The sequence below is a fragment of the Ornithorhynchus anatinus genome, chromosome 11 (genome assembly GCF_004115215.2).
Source record: "Ornithorhynchus anatinus isolate Pmale09 chromosome 11, mOrnAna1.pri.v4, whole genome shotgun sequence".
Classification (NCBI taxonomy): domain Eukaryota; kingdom Metazoa; phylum Chordata; class Mammalia; order Monotremata; family Ornithorhynchidae; genus Ornithorhynchus; species Ornithorhynchus anatinus.
Genome location: NC_041738.1, coordinates 16,763,262 through 16,787,784, shown reverse-complemented (window position 1 = coordinate 16,787,784; position 24,523 = coordinate 16,763,262). Strand labels below are relative to the sequence as shown.

The following is a 24,523-nucleotide window of genomic DNA, read 5'->3' as shown; positions in this document are numbered from 1 at the left end:
TGTTCTGCACATGATAGGAGCTCAATAAATGCTATCGACACATTGACTCATCTCAATAGATGATTGCTGTTTTCCTGTCTCCTAATCAAGGGGCCTACCCCCTTCCACTCCTTTCAAGGGTGTTCCCAGTGGCCCCCATAACATTTGGGTCCATCAGCGGGTCAGCATGGCCTATGGGAAAGAACAGGCAGGGATGGGATTCAGGAGCTTCCTGACCTGGCTCCTAAATGACTATGGTCTCAATTAGGGGCAATTAACAACAACTCTGAGCCTCATTTTTCATATCGATCCATTAGCAAAATGATCCCTGGCCCCTCAGCAGACCCCGAAGCAAAAAAGGAGTGTGCTGGGAAAGACTAGAGCATGCCACTGAGGCCAGAGAGGTTAAGTGACTTGTCCCAAGTCACACAACATAATAATAATAATGTTGGTATTTGTTAAGCGCTTACTATGTGCAGAGCACTGTTCTAAGCGCTGGGGTAGATACAGGGTAATCAGGTTGTCCCACATGAGGCTCACAGTCTTAATCCCCATTTTACAGATGAGGGAACTGAGGCACAGAGAAGTTAAGTGACTTGCCCACAGTCACACAGCTAAGTGGCAGAGCCAGAATTCGAACCCATGACCTCTGACTCCCAAGCCCGTGCTCTTTCCACTGAGCCACGCTGCTTCTCTATGTCTTCTCTGCTCCAGGTTGGAAAGTCAGAAGCCCAGGCTGCCAGAACCAGAGACTGGAGAAGGGGAGAGAAGCTTCACTCTCCTCTCCATTCATCATGCCTCCCCCGCCCACCACCACCACCACCAAAATACGACCAACTTGAAGCCTCAGATCCAGCAAGATGTCAGTTTCCTCATCCATAAAATGGGAATTAAATACCTAGTCTTCTTGACCTTTACTGTGAGCCCATGTAGGATAGGGACTGAGTGTGGGCCATCTGGAGGGCAAGCTCACTTTTCCTTCAAAGTGGTTCTGTGCCATAAGAATCCTGTGGGCCCAATTTTTAGGTTCCATGGATGACCGGAGATGCAGCAATAACAAGAGAGAGGAAGATCTCACTATGACACAGCTGTGTTGGGGCAGTTGAACTCCTTGCACCAAAACAAGGCTTATGGAGGATATTGTGCAATGGTATGTGTTTCATTTTGGAAGTTATCTTGGATGTCATATTGGAAGTTACTAACACCGCTTTCAACCTAGCACACAGTTAGGTGCACTCCATTTACACTCACTCCCTCGGTGAACTCATCCGCTCTCACGGCTTTGACTACCATCTCTACGCAGATGACACGCAGATCTACATCTCCGCCCCTGTCCTCTCCCCCTCCCTTCAGGCTCGCATCTCCTCCTGCCTCCGGGACGTCTCCACCTGGATGTCGGCCCGCCACCTAAAACTCAACATGAGCAAGACTGAGCTCCTCATCTTCCCTCCCAAGCCCGGTCCGCTCCCAGACTTCTCCATCACCGTGGATGGCACGACCATCCTTCCCGTCCCGCAGGCCCGCAATCTCGGTGTCATCCTTGACTCGTCCCTCTCGTTCACCCCACACATCCTATCCGTTACCAAGACCTGCCGGTTTCACCTCTACAATATCGCCAAGATCCGCCCTTTCCTCTCCACCCAAACGGCTACCTTACTATTACGGGCTCTCGTTATATCCCGGCTAGACTACTGTGTCAGCCTTCTCTCTGACCTCCCTTCCTCCTCTCTCGCCCCGCTCCGGTCTATTCTTCACTCCGCTGCCCGGCTCATCTTCCTGCAGAAACGATCTGGGCATGTCACTCCCCTTCTTAAACAACTCCAGTGGTTGCCTATCGACCTCCGCTCCAAACAAAAACTCCTCACTCTAGGCTTCAAGGCTCTCCATCACCTTGCCCCTTCCTACCTCTCCTCCCTTCTCTCTTTCTACCGCCCACCCCGCACGCTCCGCTCCTCTGCCGCCCACCTCCTCGCCGTCCCTCGGTCTCGCCTATCCCGCCGTCGACCCCTGGGTCACGTCCTCCCGCGGTCCTGGAACGCCCTCCCTCCTCACCTCCGCCAAACTGATTCTCTTTCCCTCTTCAAAACCTTACTTAAAAATCACCTCCTCCAAGAGGCCTTCCCAGACTGAGCTCCTCTTCCCCCTCTACTCCCTCTGCCATCCCCCCTTTACCTCTCCACAGCTATAGCCTCATTTTCCCCTTTTCCCTCTGCTCCTCCACCTCTCCCTTCCCATCCCCACAGCACTGTACTCGTCCGCTCAACTGTATATATTTTCGTTACCCTATTTATTTTGTTAATGAATTGTACATCACCTTGATTCTATTTAGCTGCCATTGTTTTTACGAGATGTTCTTCCCATTGACGCTGTTTAGTGCCATTGTTCTTGTCTGTCCGTCTCCCCCGATTAGACTGTAAGCCCGTCAAACGGCAGGGACTGTCTCTATCTGTTGCCGACTTGTTCATCCCAAGCGCTTAGTACAGTGCTCTGCACATAGTAAGCGCTCAATAAATACTATTGAATGAATGAATGAATGAATAACAGAGAGAATATTTAACAAAGGATATTTCGTTCTTTTCGTTTCCTAAGCCCCATCCCACCCACTGAGTTTTATCCAGGAGGCTCAGATGGCATCCGTACAGTACAGTCGAGAGGGGCATGGCAGTGTCTTGGGAGAATCAAAAGACACTCAGGGGAAATGATCATAATTTCCAGAAACAATGTCTGCCTAGACGGAACCCAGTGTCTTTGAGTTGTTCCTTAATGTGTCTTACCTATTGCCTAGGCCTCAACTCACAATGATATAGGCAGCAGAGTGAAGTATGGAATGAATAAGAAAGCGATAGGGGCAGGGAGGTCAGAGAAGAGGCTGATGCAATGGTCCAGGTGGAATAGGATAAGTGCTTGGACCCGTGCGGTCGCAGTTTGGTTAAAGAGGAAAGGGTGGACTCTAGGTAATTCCCAATGCTTTGCCACTCCACAGAGAACGTTTATCATCCTTTCACTCTCTCCAACAAAGGGCTACCTCTAGACTGTAAACTCCTTGTAGGCAAGAATCATGTCTGCCAATTCTATTTTATTGTAATCTTAGTATGCTTAGTACAGTGCTCTTCACATTCATTCATTCATTCATTCATCCAATCATATTTATTGAGCACATACTGTGTGCAGAGCACTGCACTAAGCACTTGGAAAGTACAAGTCGGCAACAGATAGAGACAATCCCTACCCAAAAATGGGCTCACCCCAACAGGATGTGTGGGGTGAATGAGAGAGCAGAGTTAAGGATGACACCAAGGTTGGGCTTGTGAGATGGGAAGGATAGTAGTGCTGTCCACATGGTAAGTGCTCAGTAAATACCGTTGATTGATGGATCCCAGCTTCTTTAAGGTTAACTAAGAGAAGTCCTATAATTAACATGTCATCAGCAGGAAATCTGCCCTCCCTCTTCTCCCGCCCTTCTTGCTCTCTCCCCGATCCTCCAACAGCCCCTCTACCACAAATAAGTTTAATCAGTGTGTTTCTCTGAATGTCTAGAAGGGGGAGACAGACAATAAAACAAAACAAGTAGACAGGCATCAATAGCATCAAAATAGATAAATAGAATTATATATATATACATATCATTAATAAAATAAATAGAGCAATAAATATGTACAAATATACACAAGTGCTATGGGGAGGGGAACGGGGTAAAGCAGAGGGAGGGAGTGGGGCGATGGGGAGGGGAGGAGGAGCAGAGGAAAAGGGAAGCTCAATCTAGGAAGGCCTCCTGGAGGAGGTGAGCTCTCAATAGGACTTTGAAGCAGGGGAAGAGAGCTAGTTCGGTGGATATGAGGAGGGAGGGCATTCTAGGCCAGAGGTAGAACATGGGCCAGGGGTCGACAGCAAGACAGGAGAGAATGAGGCACAGTGAGGAGGTTAGCGACAGAGGAGCAGAGTGTGATGGCTTGGCTGTAGGAGAGAAAGGAGGTGAGGTAGGAGGGGGCAAGGTGATGGAGAGCTTTGAAGTCAATAGTGAGAAGTTTTTGCTTCATATAAAGGTTGATAGGCAACAACTGGAGATTTTTAGTGGGGGGTGACATGCCCAGAGTGTTTCTGTAGAAAGATAATCTGGGCAGCAGAGTGAAGTATAGACTGAAGACAGAGAGTTTGAGAGATCAGAAAGGATGCTGATGCAGTAATCCAGTCGGGATATGATGAAAGATTGTACTAACAAGGTAGCGGTTTGGCTGGAGAGGAAAGGGTGGATCTTGGAGATGTTGTGAAGGTGAGACTGGCAGGTTTTGGTGATGGATTGGATGTGTGGGGTGAATGGGAGAGCGGAGTCAAGGATGACACCAAGGTTGGGCTTGTGAGACGGGAAGGATGGTAGTGCTGTCCAATGGTAAGTGCTCAATAAATACCATTAACTGATTAATTCTAGCTTCTTTAAGGTTAACTGAGGGAAGTCCTATGATTAACATGTCATCAGCAGGAAATCTGCCCTACCTCTTCTCCCACCCTCTCTGCCCTCTTCCTGATTCTCCAACAGCCCCTCTACCACAAAGAAGTTAATAATAATGTTGGTATTTGTTAAGCGCTTACTATGTGCCGAGCACTGTTCTAAGCGCTGGGTAGACATAGGGGAAGCAGGGTAGACATAGGGGCTCACAGTCTTAATCCCCATTTTACAGATGAGGGAACTGAGGCACAGAGAAGTTAAGTGACTTGCCCACAGTCACACAGCCGACAAGTGGCAGAGCTGGGATTCGAACTTATGAGTCCTGATTCCAGGGCCCGTGCTCTTTCCACTGAGCCATGCTGCTTCTCTATTCAATCAGTGTTTTTCTCTGAAATGTCTTGCCAGGACAGTCAGTCTGTTCTTCTCAGAAAGCCCTCCACAAGGCACACCTAGAAATATAGACACTTCCCCACACAGGTATTTACCTTGGTGTGAGCCTGAGAGTGGTCCAGTCCTCCCCTCAGGGTAGGGGCTGTGGAGGTCAGAGTTGGTATTTGGTGGAGGAGGTGGCAAACTGGGGGCTACCTGAGCCAGGTGGGAGAGACAGATATGTCTAGGAGTTTCCTCCTCTTCCCTCACCCCTTAGGGTTCCTAATAATATGTATGGGAGGGTGAGGTGGGGTTGGGGGTTTTGAATGGGGGGTGGTATGGAAAATTTTGATGGCCTCAGCTTTATTCAGTCCATTCCAGAAGCAGTTACCAAGGCGGGCTGGATACAATTCCCCTTCATCGAATCAACCCACTAGAGGGAAAAGGTGACAGTCTTGAAATCAAATTACAATGTAATAACCCATGGCCAACTCAGCTAAGGAGCTTTTGTTGCTGCTTTTTTGAATTCCAGAGCTGCAGAAGCTGAGAGGGAAGAAATGCATCCTCTTTGATCAGGGTTTTCTCATCTGTTTCCAAGGAGATTAGGAGAAGGAGAGAGGCCTCCCCTCCACACACAGGAAGCTCCCTCTTTCCAGACCCCCCAAATCTGCCAGATTGTACTGAAGCCTCAGCCACCCACATGCCAGTTTGGAGGTATGGACTGACCAGGCTCTTCCGCTCAGCCCAGGCACATCCCTCCCATCCTGCTGATTTCAGTAAAACTGTCAGAGCTAGGAAACATAACAGATCATCTAGTCGGGTGTGCACCTGTAAAGTGGAGCAATGACCCCCCACTGGGTACATACACCGGGATCATCTAGGTTGCTCAGGCAGAAATGGACTTGACCCTGAATTATGGAGATGAATTGCCTGATTTCTCTAATCAATCCATCAGAGGCATTTATTGGGCACTTAATGTGCCCAGGACACTGTACTAAGCATTTGGGAGAGTACAGTAGAATTAGTAGACAGGATCTCTGCCCTCAAGGAGCTTACATTCTGGCCAAAGAGCTTACAGTCTCCTCCGTGTGGTGAAAACTGTCAGTCTTGAGCTATGCATGAATGGGAAATTTGTTGCCTTGCTGATTGAGGGTCCTATGCTGTGCACCTTGTGCAGATATCACAGTGTGGTGTTGGATAACTTTGTGAAATCCCCCAGAATATTAATACTAACAAGTTGTAATAGTAACAGAAGTGGTAATAGTATTTATTGATTGCCTCCTGGGTGCAGTGCACTGTGCTAAGCATTTGGAAAGTACCGATCAAAGGACACAATGAACTTACATTTTAAGAGAGGAAGTTGACAACTGTGCTTCCCCAATAGGTGGCGCTTTTCAGCCTCCTAATGTTTCCCAGGCATTTGTCATGCAGTCGCCCTGCCAGGCACCACCTTCTTAAATAACCAGATCTAGCTCTCCTGAACACTGCAGAGATTATCAAAAAGTCGCAGAACAAGTTTAGTATCTTTCCCTGGTCGTTTCCTAGACTTGCCCTTATCCCCTGTACTCACAGGATCCTTGGGAACGATGGACGGTGACCCAGGATGGTGGGTGGTGATCTGGACAAGTACCCCTGGGCCTCCCTGGGCCTCAGTGAGAGGGTTCTGAAGCAGCTGAGAACCACTCAGAGGTGATTAGTGACCCAGAGGGATGGATTCACAAATTATCCCCACTGTCCAGGGAGACAGTTGCGGCTGGGCAGAGGGTGTGGCCTCTTGGTGATCCATAGTGGTCTCCTCACTATCAGAATTGGGCTGAACTCCGGGAGGCAGAGGAGGCATGGAAAGGTTTCAGCAGGCTCAGAGAACAGATATGTCAGGGACAGTGAACTCACTATTGAAGTGAACAGGTTTAGTTTAGGATGAGTTGGAATTGGGCTGTTTTGTTCTTACAGTAAGAAAATCTGTTTTCCTTCTCCCACGTACAACTCTACAACTTATCAAGCAAGCAAGCAATCAATCGAGTGTATTGAGTGTTTACTGTGTACAGAGCACTTGGGAAAGCAAAAAATAATAGAGTTGGTAGACACTTTCCCTGCACAAGCTTACAGTCTTGGGCCGGGGGGTGGGGTGGGGGCAGAAAACAACAAAAATAATAATAATTGTCGTATAAGTTAAGTGCCTTCTATGTGCCAGGCACTTCACTAAGCGCCAGCTTGGATACAAGCAAATCGGGTTGGAAACAGTCCCATGGTTCTCACAGTCTTAATCCCCATTGTACAGATGAGGCAAGTGGGGCACAGAGAAGTAAAATGACTTGCCCAAGGTCACAGCAGACAAGTGGTTGAGCTGGGATTAGAAAACAGGTCCTCCTGACTCCCAGGCCCAAGCTCTATTCACTAGGCCATGCTGCTTCCCATGAATATAAATAACATTAATTATTATTATAATTACAATTATATTATTTACTATACTATAATAACATCAACAGTGATTACTAGTAACATAACATTAATATAAGTAAATGAATTATGGATATGTATAAAAGTGCTGTGAGTCTGAGGGAGGGATGAATATAGGTTGGGAATCCAAGTACAAGGGTGATGCAGAAGTCAATGGGAGAACAGGAAATGAGACCTTATTCATTCTTTCAATAGTATTTATTGAGCGCTTACTATGTGCAGAGCACTGTACTAAGCGCTTGGAATGAAAATTCAGCAAGAGATAGAGACAATCCCTGCCCACTGACATGCTTACAGTCTAATCGGGGGAGACAAATCTAATCGGGGGAGGCTTTAGTCAGGGAAGGCCTCTTGGAGGAGATGTGCTTTTAATAGAGTAGTCAAATGTGCTTTTTAGCTGGGGAGAGTCATCTGTCAGATATGAAAAGGTAGGGTGTTCCAGGCCAGGGGCAGGATATGGGAAAGCAATTGGTGGTGAGATAGATAAGATTGAGGTACACTGAGTAGGTTGGCACTAGAGAAGTGAAGTGTGTGGGCTGGGTTGGGCAGCAGTGAGGTAAGGTATTCTTTCATTCTTTCATTCATTCATTTATTCATTCTTATTGTATTTATTAAGCATTACTGTTTGCAGAGCACTATATTCATTCATTCAATTGTATTTATTGAGCGCTTACTATGTGCAGAGCACTGTACTAAGCACTTGGAATGAACAAGTCGGCAACAGATAGAGACAGTCCCTGCCGTTTGACGGGCTTACAGTCTAATCGGGGAGACGGACTGTACTAAGCAATTGGGAAAGTACAATACAGCAATAAAGAGTGACAGTCCCTGCCCTCAACAAGCTCACAGTGTAGAGGGAGGGAGACAGACATCAATACAAATAGACATCAATATAAATACATAAAATTACAGAGATTACATAAGTGCTGTGGGACAGGGAGAGGGGGAAGAGCAAAGGGAGAAAATTGAGGCAGCGCAGAAGGGAATGAGAGATGAGGAAAAGTGGGACTTAATCTGGGAAGGACCCTTGGAGGAGCTGTGCCTTCATTAAGGCTTTGAAGTGGGGGAGAGTAATTGTCCAATTTGAGATGGGAGGGCATTCCAGGCCAGAGGCAGGATGTGGGCCAGGGGTCAGCAGTGAGACAGGTGAGATTAAGGCAGAGAGAGAAGATCAGCACCAGAAGAACAAAGTGTGTGGGCTGGGTTGCAGAAGGAGAGAAGCGAGGTGAGTAGGCGGTGGCATAGGTGATGGAGTGTTTTAAAGCCAATAGTGAAGAGTTTTTGTTTGATACAGAGCTGGTTAGGCAACCACCGGAGATTTTTGATGACATTTTTGATGAGTGACATGTCATGAACTTTTCTGGAGAAAGATGATCTGGGTAGCAGAGTGAAGTATGGACTGGAGTGGGGAAAGGCAGGAAGTTGAGAAGTCAGCAAGGAGGCTGATGCGGTAATCTAGCCAGGATAGGATGAATGACAGTATTTACATGATAGCAGTTTGGATTCAGAGGAAAGGGCAGAGCTTAGTGATGTTGTGAAGGTGGGACTGGAGGATTTTGTTTTGGATCAAATATGTCACTATATTCAATAAAGGTATGAAGGGGCAAAGTGTTTAAAGTTGATGGTAAGGAATTTCTGTCTGATGCAGAGATGGATGAGCAACCACTGGAAGTTCTTGAGAAATGGGGAGACATGGACTGAATGTTTCTGTAGAAAAATGCAAATAAGTGGAGAAGTGGCATGGCTTAGAGGAAAGAGCATGAGCTTGGGAGTCAGAGGATGTGGGGTTCTAATTCAGGCTCTGCCACCTGTCTGATGTGTGACCTTGGGCAAGCCACTTAACTTCTCTGTGCCTCAGTTACCTCATCTGTAAAATGAAGATTAAGACTGCAAGCCCCACATGGGACAATCTGATTACCTTGTATCTACCCCAGTGCTTAGAACAGTGCTTGGTACATAGTAAGCACTTAACAGATACCGTTATTATTATTATTATTGTTGTTGTTGTTATGGAAAAGTCATGGGAAGGACAGGATTTGGGTAGGAAGGTGACTAATTCTGTTTGAGGCATGTTAAGTTTGAGAAGTCATGGCCTTCTTCATGGTGGTTAGAGTGTGGGTCTGGGAATCAGAAGGACCTGGTTTCTAATCCTGGCTCCTCCACTTGTCTGGTATGTGACCTTGGGCAAGTCACTTTACTTCTCTGTGCCACAGTTACCTCATCTTTAAAATGAGGATTAAGACTGTGAGCCCCATGTGGGTCAGGAACTGTATCCAACTTGATTAGCTTGTATCTACCCCAGTGCTTAGAACAGTGCTCGACACACAGTAAGTGCTTAACAAATACCATTATTATTATTATTATTAAGTGTTTGTGGGACATCCAAGTAGAGATGTACTCAAGGCAGGAGGAAATGCAAGTCTGCAGAGAAAGAAAGATGTCAGAACTGGAGATGTAGATTTGGGAATCATCAACAGAGAAGTGGTAATTGAAGCCATGGGAGTGAATGAGTTCTCTTAGAGTGTGGGTGTAGATGGAGACTAGAAGGGAAACCAGAAATGAGCCTTCTGAAGGACTCCCACAATGAGGAGGTGGGAGGCAGAGGAGGAACCCACAAAAGAACCAGAGAATGAGCAACCGGAAAGATGGGGGAGAACCCAGGAGAGGCTAGTGTCTGAGAAACCAAAGTTATCAATCAGTGGTATTTATTGAGCACTTTCTATGAGCAGAGCACTGTACTTAACACTTGGGGAGACTTTCATAGAATTAGTAGATATAATCCCTGCCCTCAAGAAGCTTAGAGTCTAGGGGGGAGTCAGACCAAATGTAGTACAAGTAGGGAAGATGACTAAGTATAAGAATATGTACATATAGGTTGTGAGTAGAGGCATATTCGTTAGTGCTTAGTGGATACAGACTCAAGTTCATAGGTGACACAAGAGGGAAAGAAAATATGGCAGGGAGATGAAATTAATCATGGAAGGCTTCTTGGAGGAGATGTGATTTTAGTGGGGCTTTGAAGATGAGGAGAGTTGTGGTCTGCCAAATATGGATTCAGAGGGAATTCCAGGCCAGTCAATGATGGAGAGATGTGCTTGAGGCACAGTGAGCAAGATTGTTGTTAGGGGAGTGAAGTGTCTAGGCTGGGTTAGGTGATCCAGACAGCAGCATGGAATATGGGCTGAAGTGGGAAGTGGCTAGAGGCAGGGAGACCAGGAAGAAGACCAATATCTGATGATGATATGACAAGTGCTTGAACCAGGGCAGTAGTTGTTTAGCTGGAGAGAAAAGGGTGTAAAATGTTTTTGAGGAAGAATCAGCATAGTTTGCCACTCGATTGGATGTGAGAGCAGAATGACAGCAAGAACTTGAAATTGAAACTAAAGTTGTAGGCTTTAGTTATAGGGAAGGTGGTAATGTACTCGATGGAGGCGGGAAAGTTGGGAGGAAGAGACAAGGTCTAGAAGAAAAAATGAGAAGTTCACTTTCAGACATACTGAGATGGAGATGTGCTGGAGACAAGGGGAGGTGCAGGAATGAAGAGCTTGGGGAGAGGTAACTTTTAGAGGCATCCTCAGAGATAAAAGCTGAAGCCATGGGAGCAGATGACAGAGTGAGTGCAGCCCAGACTCCTGAGGGACAGCCATGGTTCAGGAATCAGAGGTGGAAGTGGAGTCAGCCAAAGAAGTAATAATTATTATTTTAGTATTTGTTGAACTCTTACTATGTGGCAAGCACTGTTCTAAGAGCTGGGGGTTAAACAGGTTGTCCCACGTGGGGCTCACAGTCTTAATCTCCATTTTACAGATGAGGTAACTGAGGCACAGAGAAGTTAAGATGCTTTTCAGAGGTCACACAGAGCCAAGTGGCAGAGCCGGGATTAGAATCCACCTCCTTGTGATTCCCAAGCCCATGCTCTTTCCACTAAACCATGCTGCTTCTCTAGGAAACAGCAGGAGCAGCAAGAAAAGTAGGATAACCAGAAAGATACTGCTTGAGCAACAACAAGGTTTGATAGTGCTCTGATCTAAGTGCACTAAGTGATCAAAGTTAGCAGAAGCTGGCCCAGGGACTGTATTTCTACCAGTTGTCTTCAGCAGCACAAGAGCATTCTCAGAGGAAGTGGATTTCGGGAATGAACCGAGCCTGGGAGCTGTGGGCACAAGAATGCCAGAGGACCAGTGGGGAGTTGAGTTTGGAGAAGAGGGCAGGGTTGAGTGCAGGGGCTTCCAATTTAAGGTTAAGGGGTCAGAAAGGGTTATGCTAGCTTGGGGTGGGTACAGAGGGCTGGACTCTGGGGGCCAGCTGTGGCGGGAAGTTAGGATAGAGTTGAGCGTGGTGGGTGAAACGACGGGTAAGTGGCAGGCTGGAGTTGGTGAGATCAGCCTGGCCCAGTCCCTACTAACATGAGTGTATTGTTTAACCTGTACTGTTACAGTACTAAAATAGAATTTCCCATCATAACCTGACATGGTCTAGGTTAGGTCTTCACCAAACAAATCAGGTCTTCACCAAATAACTACAGCCAAGTAATGTGGCTTAGTGGTATGAGCAAGGCCCTATGGGGGCAGAGGCCTTGGCTCCTAATTCCAGCTCTGCCACTTACCTGCCATGTAACTTTGGGTGAGTCACTTCACTTTTCTGTGCCTCAGTTTTCTCAGTGTAAAATGGAGTGAGATTGGGCCTTTGTTCATCACAAGAAAGCCTCTACCACCCTCCAAAAACTACCCTGAGTGGCCTGGAGACCCAGAAAAGCTTGGGCTTCCTGCTTCTTGCTTGTCTTAGTGAAGCAGCATGGTGTAATGGATAGAGCATGGACCTGGGAGTCAGAAGGATGTGGGTTCTAATCCTAGTTGCTGTGTGACCTTGGGCAGGTCACTGCACTTCTCTGTGCCTCAGTTGCCTCATCTGTAAAATGGGGATTGAGTCTGTGGGCCCCATGTGGGAAAGAGACTGTGTCCAACACAATTTGCTTGTACCCACCCCAGCATTTAGTACAGTGCTTGGCACATAGTAAGCACTTAACAAATACCACAATTACTATTATCTTTTCCTCTTTGAAGTGGGGAGCTTGTTCTGCCAAATGGCTTTTTGGTTTTTGTGTCCAGGACTCTGAAACAGCTGCCTCAACCACTTCCAAGAACTCATCATTTCTGAGCAGTAGAGACGAACTGTGACAAAAGGAGAGGGAAGAAAGTTAGACAATGCAGGACTTCCTGGCTTCCTGCGTTTGTTTCTACCTAATGCAAGAGGCCAGCAAACTTTCAAAATAATTGAATAACATGAAATTTCCCTTCTTTGCCTCTTTTCCAGGATCTTTATCACATATCAACTACCAGCCCAAGGCAAGTTCTAATGGCATGACGATTCTGGTGGTTGATCAGTCAATCAATCAATACTATTTATTGAACACTTACTCTGTACAGTGCACTGCACTAAATGCTTGAGAGAGTTGCATAAATTAATTCTACTACTAATTTGAATACATTGTTTCAATAATTTAATTTAGTAGATCAATTTTGTTTAATTTTACCATCACCCGTTTTTATGGTATTTGTTAAGTGCTTAATATTTATCAAGCATTCTTCTAAGCACTGGGGTAAGTACAAATTAATTAGATCAGACACAATCCCTGCCCCACAACTAGTCTTGCAGTTTAAGAAAGAGAGAGAAGAGGTATTTAATCCCCATTTTACAGTTGAGGGAATTGAGGCACAAATAAGTTAAGTGAACTGCAAGCAATTTGGCAGAGTCAGAACTAGAACCCAGGTCCTCTGGGTCCGAAGGCCATGCTCTTTCCACTATCCATGCTACTAGACCATGATAGAGAAACAGCATGGCGGAGTGGATGGACTATGGGCTTGTGAGTCGAAAAGTTGTGGGTTCTAATCCCAGATCTGCCACTTGTCTGCTGTGTGGCTTTGGGCAAGTCACTTCACTTCTCTGTGCCTCAGTGACCTCATTGGTAAAATAGGGATTGAGACCATGACCCCCAAGTGGGACAGGGACTGTGCCCAACTCAATTTGCCTATAGCCACTCCACTGCTTAGTACAGTGCCTGGCAAAGAGTAAGCTCTTAACAAGTACCACAATTATTATTAGGGAAGCAGCATGGCATAGTGGATAGAGCATGGGTCTGAGAGTCAGAATAATAAAAATGGTATTTTTTAAGTGCTTACAATGTGCCAAGCACTGTACTAAGCACTGCAGGAGATACATGGTATCAGGTTGTCCCACGTGGGCTCACCAGTCTTAATCCCCATTTTGCAAATGAGGTAACTGAGGCACAGAGAAGTTAAGTGACTTGCCCAAAGTCACACAGCTGACCACTGGCAGAGCTGAGATTAGAACCCATGACCTCTGACTCCCAAGCCTGTGCTCTTTCCACGCTGCTTCATGAAGGTCAGGGGTTTTAATCCTGGCTCTGCCACTTGTCTGCTTTATGACCTTAGGCAAATCACTTCACTTCTCTGGGCCTCAGTTACTCATCATCAATTACTCATCTGTAAAATGGGGAATAAAACTGTATGCCCTAAGCAGGACAAGGACTGTTTCTAACCTGATTTGCTTATATCCACCCCAGTGATTAGTACAATAATTAGAAGTAATTATTACTTCTCTGCTTCCCTGAACTGAATGTGTTCAGCTTTTCCCCAGCAACAACCAAATCTGGGAATCTTCCCTGTTCTCCCGTATCATCATCTGTTTCCCCCCAGCTCCTTCCCAGCATTATTGGCAGAAAACATCAGGTGACTGTCCTTCTGATTAAGGGACCCTGGGGAACCGAGCTCAGCTTGCCTCCCGAGCCCTCAGTCCAGGGACTGAAGCACTATTCTCCCCTTTCAGCTTTCTTCCTGCATTCTGGACATCTGATCTGATCCTGAAATAGACATGGCATTCCCCATGCAACAGGAGGTGTGAGGGAATAGCTCTGCCTCCACTCCCCTGTGCATGGAATCCCCCTGGACAGTCAAGGGCAGGTTAGGGAAGCAGTGACCTAGTGGAAAGAACATGGACCTGGGGAGCAAGAGAGCTGAGTTTTACTCCCAGTTCCATCACTTGCTTGCTGCGGGATCTTGGGCAAGTCACTTCAATGCTCTGTGCCTCAGTTTCCTCATCTGTAAATTGGGATAAGATATCAACTCTCACTTCATCTTAGACATGAGCCCCATGTGGGATGGGAACTGTGTCCAACCTGATTATCTTGTATCTACTCCAGCACTTGACACGTAGTAAGCACTTAAAGACCACAATTATGATTATTATTACTATTCTTAGGACAGCTGCTCTGGGGAAGAGAAGGGTCTCTGGAGTGGCCCTCTGGGAACTTCATTTCCAGTTCTGTAGGCATCACCTGCTCCAGGGGCCTGTTGGGGTAATGGGCTCAAAATACTGCCCATAGCACTCATTAAATATGATTGATTGATTCCTTCTCCTTTGGAAAGAAAGCAGTGGCTGAGCACTACCCCCCCCGCCCCCCACCACCACCACCCAGCCGAGGTAAGAGAACAACCCTGACAGGCTGAAAGCCAGCCCAGCAGGAGCCACCGGAGAGGTAAAGCTCTGTGGCTTTCCTGGAAGCCCTGCAATCTGGAAGTTTTCCAGGAGCTGCAGGAAATATGTGTGTGTGGAGGGCGGAGGAGGAGAGGGGGACTCTAGGGGAGTGGGGAGGAGCCTAGTGAAGAGCACTTTGCCCTGGTTCAAAGTGGTGATCCCGTGTCAATGTAATCCAGCCTTGCAAATACTAATGAAAACCACCAGCCCACTCAATGGTTCAGCAGCTTTCATTCCAACCTGAGAGTAAAAGAAAGAAGCCACATCAGCATGTTCAATCTTCTCCTGGCCCAAATTGTTACTTACACTGGGCAAGTGGGTGTGAGGCAATTTGCAAGACAGATTGGGGATCATCATTTCTTGAGGAGTCATTGGCCTGTTGCAAATGGGCCTTGCTAAAGCCCAGCCTCCCACCTATTGGCTCCCAGTTCTTTTCCCAGGCAAGGCTCTTTGGTGATCTTTTTTTGTCTCCACTCCCACTCATTAAATACCTCTTGGAGCTTGCAAGTTCGTGCTTTGATTGAATTGAATATCTTTGGTTGCAGTTTTATTAGCTCAAGTTGTGTAGGCGGGAAGTGCCAGAATCAGTCACTAGAAAACTCTGATGATTAAACTATACTGTCCTCTAAGCCTTGTTGCCAGAAGGGGCTTGGGCATTTCCAATAGTAATTGACAAGTGGTAGAGAGTCCCTTGGATGGGAGGGTTTTTGGGGGGAGGCAATTTGGTCTTTAAGTCAGAGGGACAGACTTCCGTCTCTTCACTTCCCACAGCCCGGGCCTAACACCCTTCCATGACACACACTTATCTGCCCTGCAATCCCTGCTTCCCTGGCTCAGCACCAGGGCTCCGGGACTCTGCACTTCCCAAACTCCACATCCAGGCCAGGACCAGCCCACTTTGAGCCCCAGATGGCATCAAATTTCAGGGCAATCTGCCTCCAAGCATACAGCTCCTTCCTCAACCATTGACCCAGACCCAGGAGGAAATCTACTCACTCTTCCATTCTGTTTTACATTGTACCACCGGCTACACCATCTTGGCTCAGGTCCAAGGTCCATCTGGCCCAGGATTCTAATTCCATGGCAACAGGATGCTTGGAGAAACCATTAGAAGGTTGTGCTCCTGGACTTTCATCCTTATGGCTAAGTGAGGACTACCCAGCAATCCTAACATGGCTTTTATAGCCCTAGTTTCCTTCTAGTAAATTCTCACCTCTTGGTCCAGTAGAAAGATCACTGCTCTGGGTTTTAAAAGATCTCTGATCTCAGGTTTAGCAACAGTTCTGCCTGTTGGACTAAATAGTCAGATATCGTGCCTGCCAGTGGCAAGCTGTGTCACTGCTGCATAGCTACTTGCTCATTGAGCTCTGTGCCCCTGTGGGTACCTTCCTGGCACGTATGAGAGAGTGTGCAATCTATAGCCATTGTCAGTTTGGTCCTGAAGCCTTGGTAAAGGCTTGATCCGAGCCTTGGCCACCATTCCAGATGGGAGACTCCAGAAAGTTCTCATCTCCCCCAAGGAATACAAATCCTGAGAGCAGAGTTTGCATCCCTGTTCTTACTAAACCACTTTCCAGCTGGCTTTCTTCCCCTTTCCCAGGCTGGACATCGACCTTAAATAAACAGGGTGTTCCGAAAAGCAAGATAGAAAAAAAATCCCCTGCTAAGATTCCCCCTGGGGCCCTGGGGCAGTGGGTAATCCTATTTCCAGGTAAGGGAAGGCAGGTGAGGGCAGGGGCTGGCATGGAGGAGGATCAATGCTTCCTTGAAATGGCCAGCCTCTGGGAGCAGGTGCCATCTCTGGGCTGATCTTCCTAATACCTAGCAGACTCTGAGCAGAGAAAACTTACAAAGCAGGGCAGCAGCACAGACCAATCAGTGGTATTTATTGAGCATTTACCATGAGCAGAGTATGTACTAAGAAGTTGGGAGAGTACGATAGAGTAGGTACGCAAGACTTACTGGGAAAGGGGGAGGAGTAGGCTTCCTTCTCTCTCACCAATGCCGATCTCACAATGTTCCACTTCCCTCATCCCTTCCTCCCTGACTTCCATCTTCAACCATTCACTCTCCAAAGGCTTCTTCCCCACTGCTTTCAAACATGCTCGTGTCTCCCCATCCTAAAAAAAGCCCCCTCCCTTGATCCCACAGCTCCCTCCAGTTTTTGCCTCATCTCCCTCCTACCATTCCTCTTCAAACTCCTTGAGTGAGTTGTCTACACCCACTGTCTCTAGTTCCTGTCCTCCAATTTTCTTCTTGATACTCTCCAATCTGTCTTAGATCCTCTTCACTCCACAGAAACTTCTCTCTCAGAGAAAACAAATGACTTCCTTCTTAGTAAATCCAATGGTCTCTACTCCATCCTAATCCTCTTCGACCTCTCAGCTGCCTTTGACACTGTCGATCCCCCACCCCCTTTCTCCTGGAAATATTATCCAACCTTGGCTTCACTGACACTGTCCTCTCCTGGTACCCTTATCTGTCTGGCCACTCATTCTCAGTTTCCTTCAGAACTCCTCCTCTGCCTATAGACTGTAATAAACTGTGTCTGTTTACTGTTATTTTATACTCTTACAAGCACTTAGTACAGTGCTCTGCAAACAGTAAGCGCTCAATAAATGTGACTGACTTCCTTCCACCCCCTAACTATGGAAGTCCTTTAAGTCTCACTTCTGAGTCCCCTTCTATTCTCCATTCTCTATTCTACACCCACTCCCTTGCAGAATTCATTCGCTCACATGGCTTCAACTACCATCTCTATGCAGATGATTCCCAAATCTGCATCTCCATCCCTGATCTCTCTCTCTCTCTCTGCAGTCTTGCATTTCCTTCTCCCTTCAAGACATGTCTAATTGGATACCCCACCAACAACTGAAACTTAACACTCCCAAAACAGAACTCCTTATCTTCTCATCCAAACTCTGTCCTCTCCAATGACTTTCGCATCACTGTAGAAAGCACCACAATCCTCTCTGTCTCACAAGCCCATAAACTTGGTGTTATCCTTGAATCATATCTTTCATTCAACCTACATATTCAATCTATCACTAAATCCTGTCTGTTCAACTTCCACAGATCACTTATATCCACCGTTTCCTCTCCATCCAAATAGCTACCACATTAATCTAAGGATTTATCCTATCCCATATTGATTTCTGTATCATCTTCCTTGATTACTTCCCTGCTGTCTATCCCCACTCCGGTCCATATTTCACTCTGCTGCCTGGACCATTTTCCTACAAAAACATTCAGTCCGTGTTCCTCCACCCCTCAAGAATCTCCAGTGGTTGCCCATCCACCTTTGCGTGAGAAATTCCTCAATGTAACAATAAACAGACACATTCCCTGCCCACAACAAGGTTACAGTCTAGTTAAAGCCAGTGGTGAGGAATTTCTCATGCAAAGGTGGATCCCTCACCACTGGCTTTAACTAGACTGTAACCTCGTTGTGGGCAGGGAATGTGTCTGTTTATTGTTACACTGAACTTTCCCAAGAGATTAGTACAGTGCTCTGCACACCTAAGCACTCAATAAATATAACTGAATTTAAAGCATGCAATCATCTTGGCCCCTCCTATCTTACCTCGCTGTTTTCCTACTACAACCCAGCCCTCACGCTTTACTCCTCTAATGCCGACTTCCTCAATGTACCTTGATCTCATCTATCTCACCACCGACCCTTCTCCCACCACCTGCCTCTGGCCTGAAACTCCCTGCCTCTTTATAGCCAACAGAGCATCACCTTCCCACCTTCAGAACCTCATTAAAAGCACAGCTCTTCCATGAGATCTTGCCTGACTAAGCCCTCATTTCCTCTTTTCCCACTCCCCTTTGCACTGCCCTTGCACTTGGATTTGCACCATTTATTCACACCTCCCTTAACCCAGAGCACTTACGTACATATCTGTAATTTATTTATTTATATTAATGCCCTTCTCCCCCTCTAGACTGTAAGATCTTTGTGGGCAGGGACTGTACCTACCACTCTGTTGTATTGATATATTTTGTTCTCCCCCAAGCCCTTAGTATAATCCTCTGCACACAATAAGTGCTCAATAAATACTAATGATTGATGATTGATTGATTGATTCCTGCCCTCAAAGAGCCTACAGTCTAGTGGGGCAGATAATTTCAGCAATTTCCCTTAAGAGCCTATTCTTATTACAGGACATTTTTTATGTATTATAATGGCATTTATAACATTAATAGCATTTTTAAACATTTACTCAGAAAGGAGCCCTGTGCTAAGTGTTGGGGTAGATAAAATCGTGGCTCAGTGGAAAGACCACGGGCTTGGGAGACAGAGGTCATGGGTTCGAATTCCTGCTCTGCCACTTATCAGCTGTGTGACTATGGACAAGTCACTTAACTTCTTTGTGCATCAGTTATCTCAACTGTAAAATGGCGATTAAGACTGTGACCCTCATGTGGGATAACCTGATTACCCTGTAAATCTATCCCAGTGCTTAGAACAGTGTTCTGCACATAGTAAGCACTTAACAAATACCAACATTATTATTTTTTTTTATTAAAAGATAATCAGATTGGACACAGTCCCTTTCCCACACAAAGCTCAAGATAATCAGATTGGACACAGTCCCTTTCCCACACAAAGCTCCCAACTTAAATGCCTCAAGGAGCAGCTTCCTGAAGCACATCCTTAGTAAGTGCTTCCTTGTGCCTCACCCAACTTTCTCTTGCTGCAATTAGTCTCCATTTCCTCTTTCTCATCTTCTGTAGATATGGAGAACCATGGGTTGGGGTCTTTCTCCTAAATCCTTTCCCAGACTAGACTTGAAGACAATTGTTGAATTTCCCTCTCAGCCATCTCCTCTTCTTTAGGAGGATGAGATGAGGGCTGAGGGCACTCTGGGGTGGGGAGATTGGGGAGTTGCTAAGGGGTTAGAGAGGTGTTGGGGGGGGTGCTCCGAGTTGTGGGTCACTTTGGAGAGGTTCTGGGGGGTACCCAGCAGGCATTTCTCAGTCTGAAACAAGGATGCAAACAACTCAAAGTCACACAACTCGGCCTACCCCAGATCCAGCTGTGAAGCCACGTGGCTTAGTGGAAAGAGCATGGGCTTGGGAGTCAGGGGTCACGAGTTCTAATCCTGCTCCACCACTTGTCTGCTATGTAACCTTGGGCAAATCATTTAACTTCTCTGTGACTCAGTTACCTCATCTGTAAAATGGAGATTAAGACTGTGAGCCCCACGTGGGACAACCTGATTACCTTGTATATATCCCAGGCTTAGAAGACTGCTCACCACATAGTAAGTGCTTAACAGATACCATCATTATTATTATCCAGCCGTTCCCCTCCTCCTTAGCTGCCCTATCCCTCTCGCTATGGGCACCAACCAATGCTCAACCCTTGCCTTCTCCTCCACCTGCCCGGATCTCCCCTCCCCTTCCCCCTTTTCCTCCCCTCCCCATGTCTCCGCCACCCCCATCATCCTCCACAACCTCCTCCTCCCACTTCTCCCTTCTCCAACCTCCTTCACCTCCCTCCAACCTCTCCACCCCCTCCATTAATAATAATAATCATCATCATAGTACTTAAGTGCTTACTATGTACCAAGCACTGTTGTAAGTGCTGGGGTAGATACAAGGTAATCGGACTGTCCCATAAGGGGTTCACAGTCCTAATTTCCATTTTACAGATGAGGTAACTGAGGTACAGAGAAGTTAAATGGCTTGCCCAAGGTCACAGAGCAGACAAGTGCCAGAGCCTGGATTAGACTGTGAGCCTGTCATTGGGCAGGGATTGTCTCTATCTGTTGCCGAATTGTACATTCCAAGCGCTTAGTACAGTGCTTTGAACATAGTAAGTGCTCAGTAAATACTATTGAATGAATGAATTAGAACCCACATCTTCTGACTCCCAAGTCCATGCACTTTCTACTAAGCCATGCAGCTTCTTCCGTTCCCACCTCCCACCTTCCCCACCTCCTCCACCTCCTCCACCTCCTCCATCTCCCTCACTTCTGCTAGAGTGTCCGTTGGAGGAACAGCCTTGGCTCTGGGGGAATCACCCAGAGTTTTTCTGATATTTCTGGCCACTCTAAGAAAGCTTCCTGCTCTCCAATACCACCATCTGCTGGCAGGCAGCAAAAGCTGGCCCTGAAACCAGGAGTCCTATCATCAACCAATCAATCATCAATCAATCAATTTATCATTGATTGATAAAGTCAATCAATCAACAGTATTTACTGAACATATATCATTTACAGAGCATTGTACCAAACTTTTGGGAGAGCACAATGCAATACAAATGCAGTTGATAAATGAATCACTCAGTACATAAATGGTATTTACTGACCACCTACTCAGGGCAAAGCACCAAACTAAGCACTTGAGTTAGTCATTCTTTACCCCCAAGGAGCTTGCAATATAGAAAATCAATTACAAGCAGGAGGCAGCGGCAGAGTTTAAAGATATACACATTAGTGCTATGGTGAGAAGAGGGTAGGTGTATACCTAAGTACTTAGGAGGTGAATAGCAAAGTGCTTAGGTGACCCAGAAGAATTGAAGTAGAGAGGGAAATGGGGTGCAGAGAAGATAAATTAGTCAGAGAAAGCCTCCTGGAGGAGATGTGATTTCAGAAAGGCTTTGAAAATGGGGAGGGGATGGTCTGAGAGCCTGCCAGATGTGTTGGAGAAAAGAGTTCCGGGCAGAGGGAGGGTGTGACGACCACAGAAAGAGACACGAGAGTGAGGCACTTTGAGTAGTAGGATTATTTGTTGAGTGTGTGGACAGCAGAGTACCAAACTCTGGTAAAGAATATGGTTTGGAATTAGAAGTAGCCTGTTGTCTGTGAAGAGGTTGGCTTGAGAGGAGCAAAGAGTGTGAGTTGGAGGGAATGGGAGAGAAGTGAGAGTACACAGCAAGAGAAACCTGAGGTGAGGAGCCAGGAACTGCGCACCTGGAAATTGGAGGGCTGGAAGGAGCAGAATCTTTGCCCATTGGGGGCTGAAACCCTCTGACCCTGTTATTGTCCAAGTTTTCTGAGCTCTCTCAGAGCCAACACAGAAGTAACCTGACCACTACAAGCACAAGAAAATGTGTTTTCATATTGGACTTCAGAGTTTTTATCCCCATCAGTCCTTCTCCACCTGATGATGCCAGACAAGATGCAGGCTCCCATCACCACTTTCCTTAAAAAGGCAGATGGGGTATGTGTCTTCCATTCACCCCCACTATTTCCAACTCTCCCTAGCTACTTGGGGGACTACCTAATGGGGTAAGGGGATGGAGTGGGGAGCATCCCATCTCCACTGTCAACCAGAATCATTCTGGGGGCTCCCGGCATTGGGCATGGCAGACAGAGCTGCAGGGATCTGACCTTGAAGACCTGGAGGTCAGCGGGGGGATATAGGAAGGGCAGTTGCCCACAAAGAGAGAAGGTTACAAGCAACAGAGACACTGAAATGGAGAATTTACAGGGACCCACACACTAAGGGAAGGTTTCCAAATAACGATGATAATAATCATGGGTGTATTTGTTAAGTGCTTGTTATGTGCCAAGCCCTGTTCTAAACCCTGGGATAGAAACAAGATCATCAGGTCGGTCACAGTCTTGGACCTATGTGAAGCTCACAGTCTAAGTAGGAAGGAGAACATGTAGATACAAGTTAATCAGGTTGGACACAATCTATGTCCCACATGGGCTCACAGTCTCAATCCCAATTTACAGATGAGGAAACTGAGGCCCGGAGAAGTGAAGTGACTTTCCCAGTGCCACACAGCAGACTTAGGGCAGAGGTGTGATTAGAACCCAGGTTTCCTCTCTCCCCTTGTGGAGCCCACTCTGCCCTGGGTAGGAGACGAGGAGGCGGAGAGCAGGTCAGGGAGTCGGGCTGGGGGCAGGGGCTCGGTGGAACGTTCAAGTAGCATTGATGCAGGGAGATGGTAAAGATCATGTGGAAGTCTATGCCATAAGATGATTGGTCAACTGCCTGCCTCTCACAGCCTGTGCGGGACCACCAAGATATCAGCTCACTGCCCTGGAGCCTATCCTAGGATTACCAAGAGCAGCATGACCTAGTGGGAAGAGCCAGGACTTGGGAGTCAAAAGATCTTGGTTCTAATCCTAGCTCTTCCACTTGTCTGCTGTGTGACCTTGAGCAAGTAATTTCACTTCTCTGGGCCTCAATTTTCTCATCTGTAAAGTGGTGATTCAATGCCTGTTCTCCCTGTTACTTAGACTGTTAGCCCTAAGTGAGACAGGGACTGTGTCTGACCTGATTACTTTGTATCCACCCCAGCGCTTAGAAGAGCGTTTGACACAAAGTCAGCGCTTAACAAATATCTAACAGAAGTCTCTCTGGGTTAGGAGTAGAAGCAACACCAAGGCTCTGGGCCCCCTTGACTCCACTTCTGCCCCCATCCTTTCCCTAGCCACCAGCTCCTCTCAGAGGGGACTAGGCCTCCTGGTGGATGTGCTGCGGATGGGCCGAAAGTCTCTCACTCCAATTTCCTCCTTTCTATCCCTGTCTGTCTGCAGACTAGGAAATCCAACGATCAGTCAGTCAGTGGTATTTACTAAGCGTTTACTATGAAGTTTCTTTGCCCAGGCAGTCCTGGCAAACCCTCATACAAATGACCATCTCACAGAATAGAGCAGCCCACAGAAAATCTGGTCCCAAGAGGCCAAGAAGGGGAAGGAGAAGAAAGAAGCGGAGGTAGAGGGGGGAAAGAACAGTGACATCCTCAGGATTGCCATGGCAACACCAGGAAGTAGTGGGTCTGTGCCCATCTGAAATCTCCTCCTGAGCCTGGAGAAAAAATCAGTTAATTTAGGGGTTTAACCTCAAATCTTCGGAATTACAGTGATTATCCTGAGCTAACTAGCTTTGAGAGCATAATAACAGCTCGGAGCCGCTGAAATAGGAAACACGATGCCCTCACTGATGGTCCCGTGTGAGAGGGAGTTTGAGGAGGAAAGGACCTGGGAATAGGCCAAAGAGATAAAGAGAGAGTGTGGGGGCAGAGGGTAGGAGAGGCAAGGGAATGGGAGAGGCTGACTTGTTAGATGCCCATTCTCGGTGTAATGGTCAGAGGATCTCACTCTGAAACACCCCTTCTTGCCAGAAGACCTTTCTTGGGCCTCTGGTCTCTCACAGTACCCCTAGTTTCAAGATTCATTCATTCATTCATTCAATAGTATTTATTGAGCGCTTACTATGTGCAGAGCACTGTACTAAGCGCTTGGAATGAACAAGTCGGCAACAGATAGAGACAGTCCCTGCCATTTGACAGGCTTACAGTCTAATTGGGGGAGACAGACAGACAAGAACAATGTCAATAAATAGAGTCAAGGGGAAGGACATCTCATAAAAACAATGGCAACTAAATAGAAGCAAGGCAATGTACATTTCACTAACAAAATAAATAGGGTAATGAAAATATATACAGTTGAACAGACAAGTACAGTGCTGAGGGGATGGGAAGGGAGAGGGGGAGGAGCAGAGGGAAGTTGGGGGAAAAGAGGGTTAAGCTGCGGAGAGGTGAAGGGGGGGTGGTAGAGGGAGTAGAGGGAGAAGGGGAGCTCAGTCTGGGAAGCCTCTTGGAGGAGGTTAGTTTTAAGTAGGGTTTTGAAGAGGGGAAGAGAATTAGTTTGGCAGACGTGAGGAGGGAAGGCATTCCAGGACTGCGGGAGGACGTGGCCCAGGGGTCAACGGCGGGATAGGCGAGACCGAGGGATGGTGAGGAGGTGG

General features: G+C 46.9%; 1 long non-coding RNA gene across 1 annotated transcript in view; it reads left to right on the top strand.

Moving 5' to 3' along the window:
* The first annotated feature begins 701 nt into the window (after nucleotides 1-701).
* The window catches only part of LOC114814965, a 51,036-nt gene continuing 27,214 nt past the window's right edge, over nucleotides 702-24,523 (top strand). The window contains exon 1 of the long non-coding RNA XR_003762754.2: nucleotides 702-1,129. This is a non-coding gene — a long non-coding RNA (uncharacterized LOC114814965). The remainder of the gene's footprint in view (nucleotides 1,130-24,523) is intronic.